The sequence below is a fragment of the Lissotriton vulgaris genome, chromosome 2_1 (assembly GCF_964263255.1).
Source record: "Lissotriton vulgaris chromosome 2_1, aLisVul1.2, whole genome shotgun sequence".
Classification (NCBI taxonomy): domain Eukaryota; kingdom Metazoa; phylum Chordata; class Amphibia; order Caudata; family Salamandridae; genus Lissotriton; species Lissotriton vulgaris.
Window position 1 is genome coordinate 1,451,165,306 of NC_141687.1, and position 20,693 is coordinate 1,451,185,998.

At 48.1% G+C, this 20,693-nt stretch overlaps 1 protein-coding gene and 1 non-coding gene across 2 annotated transcripts in view; both read left to right on the plus strand.

Annotated features, from left to right (window-relative positions):
• TMEM163 (transmembrane protein 163) overlaps positions 1-20,693 on the plus strand; it is a 1,005,122-nt gene that overhangs the window by 677,036 nt on the left and 307,393 nt on the right. The gene's annotated exons all lie outside the window — the stretch shown is intronic.
• On the plus strand, positions 13,381-13,487 carry LOC147732742 (U6 spliceosomal RNA). Its single transcript, XR_015308800.1, has one exon. It is a non-coding gene; the product is annotated as a U6 spliceosomal RNA (small nuclear RNA).

Consider the following 20,693-nt stretch of genomic DNA (forward strand, 5'->3'; position numbering starts at 1 on the left):
ACTTCCTCCAACAAAACCGGGACACATTAACTGCGGTGCAAAGCAGGGTCAGAGGGTTTCCTGCCAGTAATAATCACAAAACGCTTCAAAAAGCGAACAATGCACTGATAGTCCAGCACAAATCACCACTTTAGACCAAAATTTTATTCCAGCATGACAACAGTGCATGGAACCAACCCAACGCGTTTCACCGAACACTCGGCTTGATCACGGGTGAATTGTGTTCCTCAAAAAGATAATTAAATAAAGTTTCACATACCACTTCCTAGTGTGAACATAAACAAAGGACTATGATTCGTGTCAGAATAGCGCGGCCATATTGGAACAGTGTCCTAATAGTGAAATTGACAACAATTCTATCCTTCAAGACTAAGTTGGCAAAATTAAAAACCCTGAAAGGGAATATTAAACATCTTGTTTCTGACACGAATCATAGTCCTTTGTTTATGTTCACACTAGGAAGTGGTATCTTTTGGTCTAAAGTGGTGATTTATGCTGGACTAAGAGTGCATTGTTCGCTTTTAGAAGCGTTTTGTGAAACGGAATATATATATATATATATATATGTATATATATATACATATACATATATATATAACTCGCACTCGTCCCACATGGACCAGCGTACCCACGTAGCCACCAGGTACCACCGGTCCAGAAAACAAAAGTTGACCCAGGCTCAGGTGAATAAATATTTATTTAAATTCAAAAATCGCCACCAGCATAACGTTTCTGCCTTCTCATAGGCCTTGATCACATGACGTTAAGGGAGGGACACAAACTTTTTAAAGTGCAAGTGCAACGAATAGTGAGACATGATTGGTGGTTTCAAATGCAAAGTAATAGACATAGTAAACAGTTTTTTTGTCAATACATGAGCAGTATTTACAATAGAAAAAACACACAGACATTACATTAAGGGAATAATTGATTTCATAATCATTAAAATCATTCATAAAAACCCTTAAAAAGTTGGCGGAAACAAAAATGGTGATCATAAGACAAAAACCGTACTGTACAATGTCACAAACTCTATAATAAAGTTTCACCGTGTTTCCGCTATTTAATAAATGTCATGGTGATGACTATGAGACGTACTCGTTCATTCAGGATATTGTGATCTCTAACTCTCCTTTGAGTGATCATAAAATGGTTAATATAACAATTCTCTACGACCCCCTGTGACTGAGTCCTGGTCTTTGAGTAATACAGGAATCTCTATTAAGCATAAGGGTGGGAGATGTTTCTGGGATTCTAGCTCTGTAAGGAATGTTCAAAGTATTCTTGCCCAAACCATATTGGAACTAGATGAATGGCAAGGATCAGAACTCCTTAAGTTTGAAATATTATTGCAGAAACTAAGAAGGATGGCAAAGAAAAACAGAAATCCTAAGAATCTCCCACGCCCTCCGCCTATATTACTATCCTTAAATAGGGAAGTAAATAAACTTGTTAGGCAACAGTATCTTAATAGAACCAGAGACAATGAACGTAATTTAGCCTTACTCAAAAGAAGGAGGCATAGATTAAAAAATAAAATAAAGAAAGAAAAAGAAGACACTCTATGGATACGGTTAAGAGAGGCATCGGTCAATAAGAATTCTAGAGACTTCTGGTCTGTAATAGGAAAAGGATGTGGAGTGAGAACTCTTCCCACTCCGGTTTCTATTGCAGAGGAAGTCTGGATGACATTTATTTCAAATCTTTATGCTTCCAATGGAGTGGAGGATAATAATTTGGAGCTAACCCTGAATGCAGATAATAACATAGAACTTCCTACTGAGGAATCCATAGCATCTGTGATAAAAAGTATGCGCTCTTCCGGAGCCATGGGCCCAGATGAATTGCCCATGACTATAATAAAGCAGGATGTCACTTCATGGAGTAAGATATTACTCCCACTGTTTCATACATGCTTTATTACTAAATTAGTCCCCAATTCTTGGAGGGGTAGTATTCTGATTCCCATATTTAAAAAGGGAGAACGGGATAACCCTAAGAATTATCGCTTAATAGCCCTTTTAGATTCAATAGGGAAAATTTTCGCAAAATGTGTTTTACTATTAATTATGAAATGGATAGAAACAAATGATATTTTACCTATGCAGCAAACTGGGTTTCGTAAAGAGCATGGTACTCTTGATAATTTGACTGCCTTACAGGTGCTTGTAGACAAATATGTCCGAGTTCGAGGAGGCGGAATATATGCGGCATTTATTGATTTTTCAACCGCGTTTGATAAGGTAGACCGGTCAACGCTATGGAAAAAACTTGCCACAATGGGTATGCCAGTATATTTACTAAAATTGGTAAAATCTCTTCACTCCAACACATGGTGTAAGATGTTACTAGGTGGGGAAAGGGGTCTCTCCCAATCGATCCCTTCCCCGAATGGGTTAAAACAAGGGTGTATATTGGCCCCTATACTGTTCTCCCTATACACAGCAGACCTACCCTCCCATATAACATCTAGTGGAGGACTAGCCCCAAAAATTGGTGGATTACCGATATCTGTTTTAATGTATGCAGACGACATACTTGTGTTAGATTTAACCCCGAAGGGCCTGTCTAATCGCCTGCATGCATTAACACTCTTTGCAGAAGCACATTTTATGAAGGATTTACGCTACTAAAAGCAAGATTATGTGCATTTTCGGTAAGAAAAAATGCAGGTCTGCAAACTATAACTGGATATTAGGAGGGCAGAAATTAGAGGTCGTTAAAACCTACACCTTCTTAGGAAAAATAATTACAGCAAACATAAGTGAGACTGCCCATATAGAGCACAATTCTCGTAAAGCATTATCACATGGGATGGGATTGTGTTCTTTATATAATGCTACAGGGAAGAGACATTTCACATTATTCCTTGATGTATTTAAAGCAAAGATACCCGCTACTCTCCTGTATGGGATTGAATTAGTGGATCTAAAACACTGGGGATTTGTGCAAAAAATAGAAGGACAGATCTTAAGGAAAATATCTTCTCTTAATACGGCCTGCTCTGACACTTCATGCAGGCTGGAATTCGGACTGAGAAGTGGTTGGGTACAGGGGTTGATTGCCCTTGTAAGATGGGTAGCCTGTCTGGTTAGAGGTAAAATTGGTTCCCTTAGAGAAGCGATTAAAAGAGAGCTTTTGGGGGACCTCAACGAGTTCTCTCTATTAGTAAAAAACTTTAGAAAGGCTGTAAGTCTGCTAGAGTTGGATGCAAACATCTTGTTTTTACTAGACCCTGTTGAACTCAAGATGAAATTAAAAAATGCATCCTGGGAACTATGTTACAAACTGGATAGGCTAGCCCAATCAAGGAAAAAAGAAAGACAATCTCTGTTAAATACATACTTATTTAAACAGCCCCAACAATATCTTATTTGGAATATTCCTCATAGAGTCCGAAGGCTATGGTTTTTATTAAGACAAGATCTGCTTCCTTTAAATTCTCTTCTCGCAAAATGGTACGGTGTGTCTCCTGTATGTAATTTTTGTTATAATGCTGTACAGAATCGTAACCATGTTTTGTTTGTATGTAATGTATTGCGCCCTTTTCGCCTTAAATGGTTAAAACCAATTTGTCTGCAACTAGGAATTTTAAATGTAAATACTTTTCTCCATGCACTTTATTGCCCACCTAATGAAATGTTTTGCTACAGAATTTTTAATTTTTTAAAAAGTTTTTTAGATATTTATTAATAATACACGGGGAATTGCTGGGGACTGCTCGACTAATGATTGTATGTGTCGCCTCGCTTATGCTCGACTGCATGGTTTTATTCTGTTTCATTTTTTTGTGATGTATACTGTGTGTTTTACTTTATGTGGCCCTCATTGAGAGCCAAAAACATAATAAACTTTTGACTTTGAACTTTTGACTTCATGGTGATGCCTATGTAAAAACAATAGGGATAAAACCCGAGTGGGTAAAGTTGCATGCTTATATCTATTTTGTACTAGACCCAAGACTATGAACTATTTAGATTCTTATAGTAACCAAGGGGCTTAAATCCCCGCTTTCCCACCAACTCATGTTAATAAAATAAAATAAAACAAGAGAAGAAGGTGTAAGTGTGAAAAGTGTAAACACATAAACTTAGAGTGTTATAATAAAAAACCCCTATGATGGTCAACCTGGGGTACACTTTCATGATTTAATGAACTAATCTTAACAACCACGGGTCAAATGCAACAGTTAGCCAGCTAGAATTTTCAGTTAATTAGAATGGCTTAACTATGCCTATGCTGATCGCTGGGAGCCTGATAAACAGGGTCCTGTCATGGAACAACCACGGCTTTTAAGCAGGGTACAGTTCGATTGTGCACTTGCCGCTGATAATGTGGCAACCTGATAGAGGGCACTTCAAGGCAAAATCGTGATTATAGATGTGTATGAAAATCAACACTGGTGTTAAGACCCATGGGAGACCTAGTATCCAGATCAAGGATATATTTAGTTTCTAGGGCTCGCAACCTTGCCTCCCGGTTACCACCTCTGCGTAAGGGTGGAATCGCGTCAATGGCAAAATATTTTAGAAGGTGACTTTGTTTGCCATGATATTCCTTGAAATGACGCACCACTGGTTAAGAAGGGTATATATATATATATATCTGTTAGGTCCCGGTGTCCTCAGGATCGTGTAATGCTATAAAGGGGTCCACCTCTCGACAGCCCCTGGGTCTGAATGAGAACAGACTCACAGAAGTGGTCAAGCGAGGGATATCAGGAAGGGTAGGAAGGGAGCAGCGGGGAGAGGATGCTGAAATGAGAACAAGGCACTATGAGTCAAGGACACACCTAAACCAATAATATATACCAGCAAATAATGCAGTGTACAGCCTATCATACAGTATCTGAAGGTGCATTTACCTGGAAATAGGGAAGTTGTTGGCTTTGCCTGGCAATCGGAAATGTAGAACCTGTAGTTCTGATCTATAACACAAGAACCTTAACGTTAACCTTTGAATTGGAATCACTTTTGCTATTAACAAATGCAGGATTTACACGTACCAATTGTTAATACTGTTAAGGCTTCAACAGAGGGCAAATGGAAAATAGCCAGCCAGGCGAAGCTCATAAACCCCTGTTGTTATATCACAAAAAATAGAAGGCAATAGTTATTCTTCAATATCCACATATAGACCTCAGGTTGACTTTCACCCAAGGATCAATTCTGTATTTGTACATCAGCCCACAGAACATCAATTGCTGAATACTTCTTCAGCCTCTACTGGAATAACAACATAGTCCAGGATGTGAGCAACTCTTGGATTCAGAATCACTCCGAAAACGATAACACTGAATTAAACTTAGAACAGATTCCCAAGTGTCTAGTTTCCCTTTGACTGTGGGCTATTCAGCACCAAACTCGAAAATGTGCGCATTGAAAATCATGCCATATTATCAGTCTCAAGAACACTCCAGGAAGAAACATCCACCTAGAAGAATTCGCACTCACAGCGGGAGTGCCCGGCAGCAGCCAGCAAAGGAAAATCAGTCACTGAAGACAGCCTCCGCGGAGACTATCAAAAGGAGCCTCAGCCGAGAGCTCCTCGAGCTCAAACAAGCTCCGTGGCCAAGATAGGGAATGCTCACACTCGAACTCTCTCGAGGATACAACAATCAAAGAGGAATACACACCAAAGGATACACTGGAACCCTGGGGGAAACGATCCTACCGTGTCTTCACCTCTGTCACCAGAATCAACGGCAATGTCTCTCCTGCACCGCTCCGTCTTGAGGGTTCCGCGTGTGACGACATCCGCAGAGGCGTCGCACGCGAACCTGGAATCATGGGAAATGTAGTTTAAACGGACCGCGGAAATGTCTCAAGGCAGTGTTCGACACTGCCCTATTCCGTGGGACGCGACAATATCATATACTCTGGGCACCTTAGGTACTTGGAGACTTGGAGAATCTTAATACCCTATATAGCCCCACCACTGCAAAGGCTGAGCAGACGTAATAGATTATTGCTTTTGTAAATCCTCTATCATGACAAAAAGTTACTGATGAAAATGTTGTCACAAATGGCAGTTTCTTCCTACTTATTTTCAATATTCCTTTGTTTCGATAGCTAGTTTCTTTGGGAAAGCCTTGAGGGTTCTGCACATATGCCCCTTTGTTGAATTTAGAATTTAGTCTAATTTCTAGAAATTCATAGTTTCCTGTATCACTCAAGGGTTTGACACTGGTTTCTACCTCAAACTGGAAGTAGGCTCCGAGCACAAAAGGTATAAAAACGGCCTACCACCTTGAAAGATGCTGAAACTATGGCAAAATATTTGTTTTTTATGCAGCTCTGCTTGTTCCCGAAAGCTAGGAAGATTAGGACTTTAGCACAGCAAACCGTTTATTGATGCCAAATTTGGGGGACAAATAGACACTTTCATTTGGAACACTTTTTCCCAATTTTTCCCCAAAAACTCAAAACGTAGCTATATTTTGCTACTCCAACTCCAAACTAATCAACAATAATGAAATCATTTGATTGTGGAGGGAGATCCAGATTTACTATTCCCACTCTGATGGAAATTGGGTTAGTTACTGGTTGAGGGGGGTGACACCCTACTCAAGCAGCAACCACAATCTCTGTCAGGGTGAAACCCAAGCAAACCCCAAATTAACCTGTGTGTAACCCTCTGTTACCTTGGCACAAAGCAGTCAAGCTTAACATTAAGGCAATGTGTAAAGTAGTTGTGCAGCACTTCAGACAGTAATAAAGTGAAAATACAACACAAGCAAAATCCCACACCAATTTAGAGAGTAAAATTCAATAAATAATTTGAGACCAAAACAATACAAATCAAATCTGATGAACCACATGAAATTTTAAATGTTTTATATGAAAATAGCATCAAATCGCACAAATCGCCAACTGTGGCTATCTAGTCACACCAGACCATGACAAAGCCACAAGTTCAGGCGGACCGCAATAGGGCGCAGGTCAGCTACAGAGGCCCAGTTAGGCCTGCTGAACAAGAGTATGTTAAATCCTGGTTGCAGAATGATGTGGAGTCCTGTGTCAAGAATACATTGTTACAGTGAAGTTCCTAGGAGATGCAAGGCTGCGATGTGAGGTCCTACATCATTGAAGATGCTGTAGAAGAGGAACTTGGAATGCAAAGTCCTGCATCGAAGATGTGTCACACACCGTATGGTTTAGAAGAAGCTGTGAGGCTTGTGATGTGGAGTCCTGCTGAGTCATCGAGGATGGAGTTGACAAGGGGCTTGCAATGCAAAACCCTGCATTGAGGATGTGTCACGCAGCGGTGGTTCTTGGAAGGCTGCAGGTAGCGATTTGAAATCCTGTGCTGTTGATGAGTCATGCAGGGGTCCCGATGCCGAGTTTTGTGAGATAATTCATCACAATTTGTCTGTTCTGCTGGGACTAAAGTTTGGGCTGGCAAAGCACCTTCAGGCCCACTTCTAAGGGTCCAGGACTGCGGTGGTACCACTTCGGAGGGCAATACTCATAGCTGGCAGTGTCCAGGTGCTGAGTTCATGAAGGAGAAAGCCTGTTCTGTCCCAAGGCTTCTTATCAGGAGGCCATCCAACTAGCCTTTGGAGTGCCTCAGGTGGTCCTGAGCGCACAATGCAGGTCTCGTACTTCTAAGGGAGGAGGGTATAAAGGCAGCAGGGCAGCACAGCAGAGCATCGGAGTGGCAGTCCTTTTTGAAGAAAAGCAGCACAGCAGTACTCCTTCTGCGTCTTCCACAGTTCTGGATATCTACTGAAGAGTGGGTCTGAGGGTCCTACATTTTTACCTGTTGCCTCCATTGACCTAGAAGTTTCTAGGGAATTCACTTTGAAATGTTAGACGTTTTCTAACTCACCTGCCTTGGTTCCTAGCTTGCTAACAATGCAGGGGTGACAAGTACTTTGTGAATGTTTTTAGGGTTGAAAAATGGGTAGAGTTTGGGATGGTGAAGGATTTCTAGTGTTCAGGAATGGGTGAAGTTTAGAGTGGTGCAGTGTTCTAAGTGTTCAGGGATAGGTGGGCTTTATTTGTAGAAATTATTTTTTAGACTTCAGGGATGGGGGAGTTTTGATGTGATGAGGGGTTTAGGGGTCTTGAATCAATGGTTTTCAGAGATCAATCAATCAATCAATCAACAAGTGAACTTGTAAAGTGCACTACTTACCTGTGAGGGTCTCAAGGTGCTGAGGAGGGGGGGTGCTGCTACTGCTCGAAGAGCCAGGTCTTGAGGAGCCGTCTGAAGGTGAGCAGGTCTTGGGTCTGCCGCAGGTGGGTGGGGAGGGTGTTCCAGATCTTGGCGGCAAGGAAGGAGAAGGGCCTGCCGCCTGAGGTTTTTCATGGGATGCGCAGGACAGCGGCAAGGCGAGGCTGGCGGAGTGGAGCTGGCGGGCGGGGGTGTAGAAGTTGAGTCTGTTGTTCAGGTAGGCTGGTCTTGTGTTGTGGAGTGCTTTGTGTGCATGGGTGAGGAGCTTGAAGGTGATCCTCTTGTTGACGGGGAGCCAGTGCAGGTCTTTGAGGTGGGGGATGATGTGGCTGCGGCGGTGGACATTGAGGATCAGTCGGGCGGAGGCGTTTTGGATGCGTTGTAGTCGTCGCAGGTGTTTGGCCGGGATTCCTGCGTAGAGTGCATTGCCATAGTCCAGCCTGCTGCTGACGAGGGCTTGGGTCACTGTTCTTCTTGTTTCGGTCGGGATCCACTTGTAGAGAAGTTGATGGTTGTGTTAGGGTTCAGGGATTAGTGGAGTTTAGGGGTGGTGTGAAATTTTTAGGCATCAGTGATGGGTTGGGTTAAGGTGAAAAAAGGAATTTTTAGGATTTTAGGGTAAGAGATGGGGAGAGTTTAGGAGTAGAAATGTCTGCAAGGTTTTAGGGATGAATGACATTTAGGGGTCAGGGATGGGCGGAGTTTAGGTATGGTTAGGGAGTTTTAGGGTTCAGGAATAGGCGGAGTTTAGGTTTAGACATGGCTTTTAGGGTACAGGGACCAGTGGAGTTTAGGATTAGAAATGGGTGTGTTTTATGCATGGCAAAGCATTTTAGGGGCAGATATGGATAGTGTTTAAGGTTGGTGAGGATTCAGCGAATTAAAATCATTCAAAGTAATTGTTTAACAATGTAAAAGATGTAAAACTGAAATAATGTCCACTTACATAAAGGATTGAAATAAATACCTTCGACAAAAATGTTCCTGAAATTAAGACCTGCAACCATTTAATTTGTACTTTAAAACAGAAGGGCCTGATTCACAAAGGTAAACTTATACTTTTGTGTAAGTTTACAATTGTCTACTATTCACAAAGGGATTTAAGAGTAGTATCTTTACGAGTGCAGGGTCTCCGCACATAAAAAAGACCTATCTTATTTATATGTGGAGACTTCGCACTAGTAAAGATGCTGCTCATAACCCCCTTTGTGAATAGTGTAATAGTGAAAGTTTACCTTTGTGAATCAGGCCCAATGTTTGCAGAATCTAGTCTTGAAAAAAGACATTCTAAGAATAGTTTATTATAAAATGGTAAATGAAATTCATCCTGAAAATGTCCATTAAACTGTTTAGATGAAATGGCTTCTCAACAATTGTATTCCATTAAATAATTTTTCTTTATCACATACAATTATTAAAGTGGTGCACCAATAAGATACTAGTTTTCGAGCCTCTGCTTCAAACCTGCTTGTTGATTGGCAGGTCCCAGGCCTCCTGGGGGTGAAGTGTGCATGTCAGGTTGGACGGGTTCCATGCTCCGACCAGCTTGAGATGCACACATTACCTCCTCGTAAGTCTTCCTCGCCACATGACTTAGATAGTGAGCATCAGCTCCACGACAGAACCCTCCAAAGCAAAAAAAGCCTCCCACCCCCTCCCAACATGGCCGACCAGTCACACCTGACCTCTATAAGAGGCGGACCGGCCCAACCAACAGCCTGTTTTTTTTGTTCTGCGCGATTCTCTCCAGAGGCGCTGTACAGGTAAGATGGGCCGGCGTGAGCTGGCCCTTGGGTTTTAGGGTTGAGGATCCTGCTTTAGCGGTCCCTGGTGCCTTAAACTCGAAATCCCCCCCCTCTTCCTTCCCCCGGTCCTGTGGGGCCGGTTAGGTGCTGCGATAGCGTGCCAAGGGTTTACAGGGGGGGGGGCGGCCGGGGATGTGGGGTGTTTGGCCATTCCCGTGTCTCCCCAGGTCGTTACTGATGGGCCCTGGCCACTATGTGGGCTTTTGGGTCCAGCGCAGGGGGTATGATGATGCAGGCTTAGGGGAGGAGACGCCCATCGTGTGAAGGTGTTTCTTGTACTCCTGGGCTCAAGCTGCTCCCCTGTTTTGGTCTGCGTTGGGCTGGCTATTCATAAACAGTTCCGCCTATATCTGCAGTGTTTTGTGCCACTGGAGGTTCTTGCCTCGTGTCTGGCTTTGGTTTTCCCGCCTGGAATTCCGCTCTACCTTCTTTCCACGAGTTGTGGACGTATGCGCTGGCTGCATTTGCCGGCTCTGGGCTATCGTTGGGTAGCTCAGTTGTAGAGCGCGACGTGCTGGGAGCCTTGCCTGGGGCGGCGGCGCTTCGGCAAGGCGTGGGATCTGCAGGCACACGGCATGTGATTCCCAGCTTCTAGGCTGAGAGACGCAAGGTCGCTCCCTCACAGGAGTACCCAAATATGATGAACGGGGGCGGGCTCGGTCCTGCCTCACATGTCGGCGGGTCCTCGGGGGCTCCGCTGTCCGGGTCCGGGTGCTCACCTCCTGCATCTCGAGTTCGCGGCGCTGGGCGCTGCCGCCTCCCTTCGTGAAATTTGGCCCCTACGGGCCCCGGCGGTTTGCCGAGCTGGTGTTGGCTCCGAACGCCCCCCGCCCCTCGGGGGCGGGGTTTGGTTGCCACCAGGTGCGACCGATGATTTCCTTCATCGGTCTTGCGCGGCATTCTCCTGCTGGCGCTGCGATTTGGACGCGGCGTGCACAGCGCGTCTGTCTCCTTCTCGGAGGGTCCGGTGTTCGATCCTCGGTGAGGGCATTTTCATTTTTGTGGGCGCATTGTTTGGGTTTTCATTTCCCATTTCAAAAATGTTTTTTGTGTCGGCCCAGAATTGCCTGGCTGTAGCATGCAACACAGAGTGAAGGGATAGTGTTGTTTGTTGTGATTTATTAACATATGCCATTGTATCATAACCAGCATAACAGTGCTACACTGGTGCGCTCTATTGATGCGCGGTACGACGTGGGGACAGATCCCTTATGTCTGTTTTCCCTTTCTGGCGCCCTGGCTCGCCCTGGGCCGTCAGGTTGCACCGGACTCGAGTGAGTTTGAGCTGCTGGGTGGCTGTGCCTTCTGGTCTCCTCGGGGAGGCGGGGGATTCCTTCTGTCGCCGTCTGCGGGGGCTCCCTGTTTTGCAGCGCTATCCCTTCTGGGGTTCCTTGCGCGGCGGGGTACCCTGACCCCTCCTCGCCTCGTCTCCCTCTCGGTGGCCCCAGTGGGGGAGTGTGGCCCGATGGTTGGTGCAGCTGACCCTGGGGCTGTGGTCGGGCCCGGGCCCTGAAGTCGGTACCCCGCCTCGGCGGGTCTTGGGTTCGGATTCGTCCACGGACCTGGTATTTCTCGCCTCGGTGCCTGTTCCACTCATGGAGTCCCATTCTGCGGCTCTGGGCAATAGCTTGCTTTTTCTCCACAACGGCCCCCTCAATGCTTCGGAGGCCTGGCCTCCACCTTGGGGGTGTCCGGGGATGGACGCCTCAGGGAGTTAGCTAGGATGGGGTCCACAGCAGCTTTCGTGCGAGCGCCTTGGGCCCTTGCGGGTGTGTTGTGTGCTATTTTTGTATCGTGTTGCGCTTCTGTGCAGTTCGGCATGGCCCCTGCGCAGGGATGTCACGCAAGTGCGTGATTCGTTCCGCGTTATGGCTTGATTTTCCCTCCGCCGGCGGCGGTGGTGGTTCCCGGGGTTTCTCGGGGTGCGTTCTCTACGCATGTCTCCGGACTCCCTTCCTCTGCCTGCGTCCGTTGTGATGGGCGTTGGGGAGGTGGGCTTTGTCACCTTTCCCACTCTGGTGGCCACAAGGCTGGCTCGGCCGTCTGGTCTGGCTGCGTCCTTGTCGGCGGTGACGGCGTTTTCAGCGAATGGCCTACTCTGGCTGTCTCCGGTCTTTTCATTTGGGGCCCGCTCCCCCAGGCGCGCCCTTCCTTCGGACTCCCCGTCCGCCTGTGGGTGAGGGCGTCCCGTCCTTGCAGGGGTGGGGTCCTTCGGCCTTTCCACCCGAAGTCAGTCTTTACGGGGTGCGTTCAGGTTTGGCTTCCGGGCCCGAGTTTCGGCTCTTCCCGGTCTCGTACTGGTACTGCCGCTCCCTTTTTCGCCCCTAGATCCTGGCTTTCGGCCCTCTCACTCCAGGGGGTCCCCTGGGGGGGGGGGCTGTTGCCTCTGTTGCGTCCCGTCTTGGGACGTGGCTGTCCCAGTTCTTGGGCTCTTCGGGACTTGCTGGCCGGTGTCCGGTCTTGCTGGTCTTGCGGACTTTCCGCGGGGTCCCACCTTCTCGACGGGTTGGGGGGCCTGCTCCTTTTCCTTTGCCTCGCCTGTAGGTTTTTCCGGGGACCAGGGGTTGGCCTGTTCGGCCGGCCTGCGAGTGGGGGTTCCCTCTCTCGGTTGTGGGTACTTCCGTTGGGCTTGCCTTCTGGCCCGTGGGTGGGAGCTGTGCTCCTGTCCCGCCTGGTGGATCTTCTTCGCCGGGTGTGGGTCTTGGTGTTCCCTGTCGGGACGTGTGATACCTCTCGGCCTCGTCTTTTTCGTGGGTGAGGCTTCACGTCAGGCGGTGTCTCTCCTCCGTCGGCTTCCTGCTCTATGTGCGGTGGTCCCTTCGGCTCCCGTCTCGGGCTTGTCCTCCTTCGGGGGTCGTGTGCCTGGTCCCGGTACTTCCCTCTGGTTCATTCAGGGGGGGGCGTCCTTTGGCCGGGGCGTTTGGGGGCCGTTGGGATCTCCTGCAGTCGCGCAGCTCCTCGTGCTTTGGGGGTTCCTGGCAGTCCTCCTGGCCTGCCGTCTTTTGCATTGGTGCTTCAGGGTCCCCATGTCTTGGTCGGGTCGGTCGACCTGGTGGTGTAGGTGTCGCCGGTCCTGTCCCTTCGGGCTGTCTTTCCCCCGGGGTCCGACTATGTGGAGGCGGTTCGACTGAGTCGGATCTAGCCTTCGTTGCCTGGTCTCGCCCTGACCCCGGTGGTGTTTCGGCGCCTGGGGCCTCGACTCGGTCTGCCTCCGGTGGCTCTGTTCACGGAGGGGGACTCGGCCCTCCTGCCCAGGTTCTACTCTCTCCTCCCGGGTCCTTGTGGTTGCCTTGTCTTTCGCTTGACCTTTTCGGTCTGCTGTACGCGTTTCCCCCGTGCCCTCTGATACCACGGGTCCTCTGCTGGATTCGCTTGGGCAGGGCCGGGGTGCTCCTGGGTGCTCGCTTCGGCAGCGCATGGACTAATATTGGAACGATACAGAGAAGATTAGCATGGCCCCTGCGCATGGTTGACACGCAATTTCGTGAAGCGTTCCTGTTTATGGTTCCCGGCGGGGTCCGCCGCCCCTGGTACCCTCTCCTTTTGCGAGCTGGCGGTTCAGGCCTACTGGCCGATCCCGGATCTTCCCGTTCCGTGGTTGGGTCCCCCGCTCCCGGAGTCGGTGTTGAGCCGGCTCTTTCTGCTGGCCTGACTCCATCTGCGGGCCTGAGTTGTTCTTCTGGGGTTGTGGTTTTGCTGCTGGGCTCCCGCAGGTCTTCCACTGTCTCTTCCTGTGCCAGGCACTGGGCTTCCCTCTCGCGTTGGTGTGGTCGGCTTGGTGCTGACCCCGCCTCCGTGGACCCCTTGCGGGTCTTGGATTTCCTGGCTGAGGGGTTTTCCTTGGGCGTGGCCCCTGCTTCCCTGTGGGCCCGGTGGGCTGCCTTGCGGGCCTTCCGCAGTCCGGTGTTCGACGGGCTGGTTTCCCTGGTGGCTCGCTTGGCTCCGGAATTTGTTTTCTCCGTCGCCCTCGGACGCTCTGCCTGTCTCCCCCTTGGGATCTCTCTCTCGTTCTACGAGCTCTTCAGGGTCCGCCCTTTGAGCCCCTGGCCTCGGTGGCTTTGCGGTTCCTCACCTTTTGGGTGTTTTTTTTCCTGGTGGCAGTGGTGTCTGCTGGGCGGATGGGCGTACGGGGGTCGTACCTCCGCTCCCCTCCCTTCTTGCGGGTTTTGCCGGACAGTTTGTTCCTCCGGCATGTCCCCCGTTTCCTTCCCGGGGTTCCTTCCCTGGTCTCCCGGGCTCGGGTGGTGTCTTTACCGCCTTTCCCTGCCGTCAAGGTTCCTTCCTTGTCCGTGCTGGGTGTCCGGCGTGCTGTTTTGGCTTCTCTTGAGCGCACGTCTTCCCTTTCCCGGTGGGATTGCCTGTTTGTGTCTTTCGGTCCAGTTCAATCGGGCCACATGCCCTCTCTTTACACCTTGAGTCGCTGGCTTGCACAGGCTATCATCCTTTCCTATGCTTCACTGGGTTCGGTGGTTCCGGCGGGGGTCCAGGGTCGGTCCACAGGGAGTGGCTCTGTGTCCTGGGCCCCCTTCATGGGTGTCTCCTCTGTGGAGATTTGTCGGGCGTCGACGTGGTCGTCCCCCACCTTGTTCATGGAACACTATCGCATTGTCTTGGGGGGTGCTGTCCCTGGGGACTTCGCTGGGGCCGTTCTGAGTGCAGGAGCTGCGGCTCCTGGTTGGCCTACTTTTCCTTTATGTCTTGATTTCAGGTTTCCTGTGATCCCTGTTTTCTTTTCATTTATTCTAAATTCAACCTTGTATTGGTTTCTCTGCATCACCGTGTGGTGTTGTTCTTATGGTGGTCAATGAAGCCTTGTTGGCTTGGGTATTTGCTCACTATGTAAGTCATGTGGCGAGGAAGACTTACGAGGAGGTAATGCCCCGGTTACTTACCGGTAATCTTCATTACTCCGAGTATAGTCTTCCTCGCCACATGAGTTCCCTCCCCCCTCCCTGTCTAGCTATCGGCTTCATTGTTTGCTTGGTAGTTCAGGCTGTTGGTTGGGCCGGTCCGCCTCTTATAGAGGTCAGGTGTGACTGGTCGGCCATGTTGGGAGGGGGTGGGAGGCTTTTTTTGCTTTGGAGGGTTCTGTCGTGGAGCTGATGCTCACTATGTAAGTCATGTGGCGAGGAAAACTATACTCGGAGTAATGAAGATTACCGGTAAGTAACCGGGGCATGAACCCTCTCCAGTCTCTGCAAAGTAGGAGTCCGGGAGATTGTTGCCACAGCCCCCAAGGCTCCAATGAGAATTGGTAAAACCTGACCCAGCCAATCCGTGCGCTGCTGGAGTCACAGGGGTGGGACTGGGTCTGAAGGAGGTGAGGGCATTGATAGCTTGCTCGTGGCATCCTTGCACTCAAGACTGGAATGGAGCTTGAGGCAAAGAAAAACTCATTGTGTTTGGTGCCGAGAGCGAAACCAGACGGTGAGTGCATTTAAACTTTTAGTTTAGTGAAATATAGTCCCTTTAGAGCTTTAAAATGCAGATTTCTTGGGTAAAACTAGGGACAATGTGCAGGGAAATGTCGGATCTTGAAAACTCAATTTCAATGCACATTATCGATTTGCCCTTTCCAACTGACCTATTTATGGAAGCTTGAATGTTCTGTGTGTACACCAGAGACTGTGTTTACTGGCAATATTACATTAATGGCTTTGTGTGTGGCAGCTGCTTTGATATCATTAAAACTGTGTGTCTGTGGGAAAACCAGCTCAAAGAGTGATAGTCACATTAAAGAAAGAGTGAGGATCAGTGGGTCAGGAGTTCGAGTCCTGGCTGGCATGACCATTAAGTCTTTCTTCCGCACAAATTACATGTACTTAGACAAATTATTAATTATAGGGCGGAAAGAAAATAGGCATGCCCTCAGGGAAGCTTGACTGTAAAGCAATGCGAGCAACAGGAAGGAAGGAGGATTAGTCATAATTCATCCTTCCATGAGTTTTTTTAAAAATTCAGACTACAGATGTGGTGTAGGACCGCATACTGTACGCACAGAGATTCGGCCTCCAGAAAACCGTATATTTCCTGAAAGATGCGGTGTTCAATATATAATGCACACACGTTATCTGCTCGTGTGGAATCCGAAACACCACATGAGCGAATAAAGTGAAAAAGGCAGTGAACAGATGATCCGAGTATAAATAAGGAAGATTTGCAGTGCCCAGAGCCTGTCTTATTCCCACACATGTCCTTCGAATCGCCCCATGATGTCTAGACTTCGAAGATGACTAGACACCTAGGTCCGTTGCTCGACGGGTTTCTGCTCCCTGGTTCACGGAGGACTTAGCCATTGCCCGCAGGCATTGTAAAGTGGTAGAGCGTGCATGGAGAGCCCAGTATGAGCTTGAGGCTAAACAACGTTATAAAACAACGATGAAGGCATACCATGATCTTGTTCTTCAGAGCAAGAAACGATATCTCGCCAAAAGGATTGATGACGCTGCCAACTCCTGTAAGGAGATTTTCTCAATCGTGCGTGAATTCACTGGCCCCCGGTCTATCTCCACTCAGAGTGCCCCGACAGAGACCTGGACTAACACTATTGCCAACTTTTTTACCACCAAAATCAGGCAAATCCAGGCCTCCTTTCCGCAGAGAGATCCGGATAATGTGTCTGTGAGGCCGATTGAGGCAGCGCCTCTGTCTCCACCGGGCCCAGTTCTGCTCGATTTTCCTCCTCTCTCGGTTGACACATCTTTAACCTTGATGAGGAACCTTAAGTCGGGCTCACCATTAGATCCTTGCCCGGCAAAATTTCTGGCGAGAGTGGCTGATGCTATAAATCCTATAGCCAATCCCATCCTTAATCTATCTCTGAGCGAGGGCTCTCTGCCTCCGACATGGAAGCAAGCCATGGTCATTCCTCTGATCAAGAAACCTAATCTTGACCCGGAGGCACCTTCCAACTATAGACCAATCTCGCTCCTCCCAGCACTGACCAAGATCTTGGAAAAGCACGTACATGGCGTGCTCTCCAATTTCTTGGAGTCTAATGATCTGCTCCATGAATCCCAATCGGGATTCCGCTCCAACTTAAGCACCGAGACGGCGCTCTTGGAAGTCTCGGAGATCATCAGAGAGGTGCTGGATATGGGAGGCAGGGTGTTGTTAGTCATGCTAGACCTGTCGGCGGCGTTTGACACCGTCCCCCATGAGGATCTCCTCACTAGGCTCCATGACATCGGGCTAGGGGGGCGGTGCTCAATTGGTTTTCTTCCTTTTTGGCCAGCCGCCGCCAGACGGTCTGGGTTCCACCCGGATCCGCCGAGATGCCGCCATTGGGAGTCGGAGTGCCTCAGGGCTCTATCCTGAGCCCCACTCTTTTCAACATCTTGATGACCCCTCTGGCGACATTGGCGGAGTCCCATGGGGCCCGGATCGTCTCTTATGCTGACGACACTCAGCTCCTCTTCACCTGTCGTAAGGGTGAAGAGTTTGATGGTGAAGGGATCCGCGAGTGCCTTGGGGCTGTTTTTAGCTGGTTTTCACAAAACAGCCTCAAGTGCAACTCGGATAAGTCCGAAATACTATTCTTCGGATGCCCCTCTGAACCAGACTGGCGAGGCTGGTGGCCTGCTGACAAGTTCCCTCCCACACAGTCATCTAAGTGGGCCAAGAACCTGGGAGTCAAAATCGATAATGAGCTGTCGCTCAAATCCCAGGTTTCTACCCTTACGGGAACCTGTTTTGGCATCCTCAGAATGTTGCGCAAGTTTTTCCCCTTACTTTCGGAGCAACATCGGAGGATCACTGTTCAGGCCCTCATAGGGTCCAGATTGGACTATGCCAATGCTCTATATCTGGGCCTGCCTGAATACCTCCTCCAACGCCTGCAGATCACTCAGAACGCTGCTGCGCGTGCCATCTTTGGCCTTCATCGTCGGACTAGTGCCTCTAATCTTCTTGCATCCCTCCACTGGCTCCCGGTGCGGAAGAGGATACTGTTTAAGACCATGACTCTCGCCCACAAGGCCTTATATGGCACTGGGGCCAAGTATCTTCAGAGGAGGCTTGATTTTTACCGACCGGCACGCTCCCTTAGGTCAGAAACCTTGGCCTTGGCTCGGGTCCCACGTATCAAAAAGGCTCGGCTAGGCGGCCGGTCCTTTAGCTTTCTTGCTCCTAAGCTTTGGAACTCGTTGCCGTTGTCCCTGCGGAGCACTTCTAATCTGCTTGTCTTCAGGAAAAACTTGAAAACTTGGCTGTTTGCCGGATAATTCTCCCCTCTGTGGCCCTTTTCTCTGTTATTGTTATGTTTCCTGTCCCACTTTTGGTTTGGAGCTCAAAGCGCCGGGACACTCCTTTGGAGTAGCCGTTGCGCTATACAAGTCCCAATTTAACATAACATAACATAACATAACTTTCAGGTAAATGGAAACATTCATTCATTCATTCATTCATTCATTCATTCAAATGCAGCAGGGGTTATACCGGCAGCTTCCTGGAGGAGGTGGAAATGCGCTATTAATGACATTCTGTTAAATATCCCGCAGGCACGGCACGTTTACCTGTAGGTTCTGTGGGGTAGATTTACAATTACTGGCGCATCCCTGCATATCAGCACCGCTACCCATGATGCGCCGCATTTACAATGTGGCGCACCATGGGGCCAAAACGGCACAGATGCGTCACGCATCTGAGCCGTAAAAGCGGTGCATTGCTGGAGTTGCGTCGCAAGCGTGACGCAGCTCCAGCAATGCTCTGAGGGAGCCTATTCTTTCAATGCTGCCTCAAGCCTTACGCCTGCTTCAAGCAGGCGCAGGGTTTTGACGCAGCATTGGCCTAAAAGTGACTGAGTGAAATCTTGTAGATTTCACTCAGCCACTATTAGGAGGTGTTCCTGCGCAGGAACGCCCCCCCCCCTGCGCAGGAACGCCTCCTTATGGCGCAGGGCTTTAAAACGTGACGCATTTCCCAGATGTGTCATGTTGTTAATACCACACACCATGGCGCATCTTTTGCGCCGCCGCTGCGTCACAAAAGTGATGCAACGGCGGCGCAAAAGAGGCGCAAGGGGCTTGTAAATCTGCCCCTCTATTTTTTCTCCGCGCACTAATGGATGTCGTTGTGATGAGCACAAAGGTGCTGATTTGTTTCATTTCAAATGCACACTCGCACATCTCTGCAGCATGCGCCCAGTCACGAGCTCAATGTGCTGTCAGAAATAGATGCTGCAGATTTTGGGAGCCTCCTTTTTTTCCAGCTGGCAATGGCAATATCTTGGCTTCCACTGCTTAAAACTTTGACTCCAGAACTTATCAAGGAGAAAATGAATTCCACACATCTATTTTTTTTCAATGTTTCATGGATTCCTATATGTGGATGCATGGACAGGACAAAACAGAGTGAATGTTTGTAAACTAAAGTCTAGTAGAAATAGACCATTTCTAACACCACGTGGAGAAGTGTGGCTTAATGGTTAGAGCGGCAGAGTGGAGAAGTGTGGCTCAATGGTTAGAGCGGCAGACCCTGATGCAGAGGTCTAGCCCTGGACCAGGGTTCAATTCCCAGCCTCGGCGGGTCTTGGGCTCACAATTCCACGGACCTGATAATTCTCGCCTCGGTGCCTATTCCAATCATGGAGTGCAACTCTGGGCAATAGCTTGCTTAATCTCCATAACGGCCCCCACAATGCTAAGGATGCCTGGCCTCCACCTTGGGGGTGCCCAGGAGTGGATGCCTCACAGGGAAAGCCAAGATGGGTTCCACAGCGGTATTCGTACAAACGCCTTGAGACACTTGCGGGTGAGTAGTGCGCTATACAAGTATCAAATTTACATTTACATTTTACATTTACATAATGCAACATGGAAAATGCCCATTTATTTCTCAAGTGGCTTTCTGTAATGTACTTGAATAGCTTTCTTTGTGCAGCCCAGTCATGCTATGACCTACTCGGGTTACTGTCTTTTAACACCGCCCATATCCAAAAAATGAGCACAAACCATGAATTCATCAAATGCATCTGATGTTTGCGAAAATAATACAAAATAGCACCATCCTGTATATTGTTTGGAAAATACATGCACATGCATACCCAGCATACAAAAGTCATGCCAGATTCCAGCTGGAGACAAGTTTAAGGTAAAATGTCGCCCATGTTCTCTTTAAATCACTCTCTGTGTAGTACTCAGCATTGTTATCTCGAAGTCTGTGATGAAGTTCTGTGGTTTTACTGAATAAGCAACTACCTACATCTCTATCATATGAAATCTCTTTATTGATGTCATAACTACACTTTCACAATTACTTTTTTAACCTTCTTGCTTTCCCAAATTTGCTTGAAAATGCCAAATTTGCCCACTCCTTTATCACAATGTTCTTGGGGGAGAAACCCTCTACCCTCACTTATGCAGCTTGCCACAGGACATTCAGCCACATCTTTTATGCTGCACCAATTTCAAATGTCGCCAGCCGCCACTGCCTACATTACATATCATTTTGGTTGACTAGTTGATCATGTTAGCATTTTTATTTGGGGCGCAATCATGCTTGTTTTCCAACATAGTTTTTTATATTCACTCTGAGTCCATATGTTGTAGTTATGTTATAATTTGTACAAGACAGTTCCAATGGCTGAATTATTAAGAATGACAATTAGGGCACTTTGAGTGTGGAAGCATACATTAAATAAGGACAAGTCTCACGCACATTGTGCGCAGAAAGAAGTGCGATATTGATGATACATATTTTATTTGCTGTGAC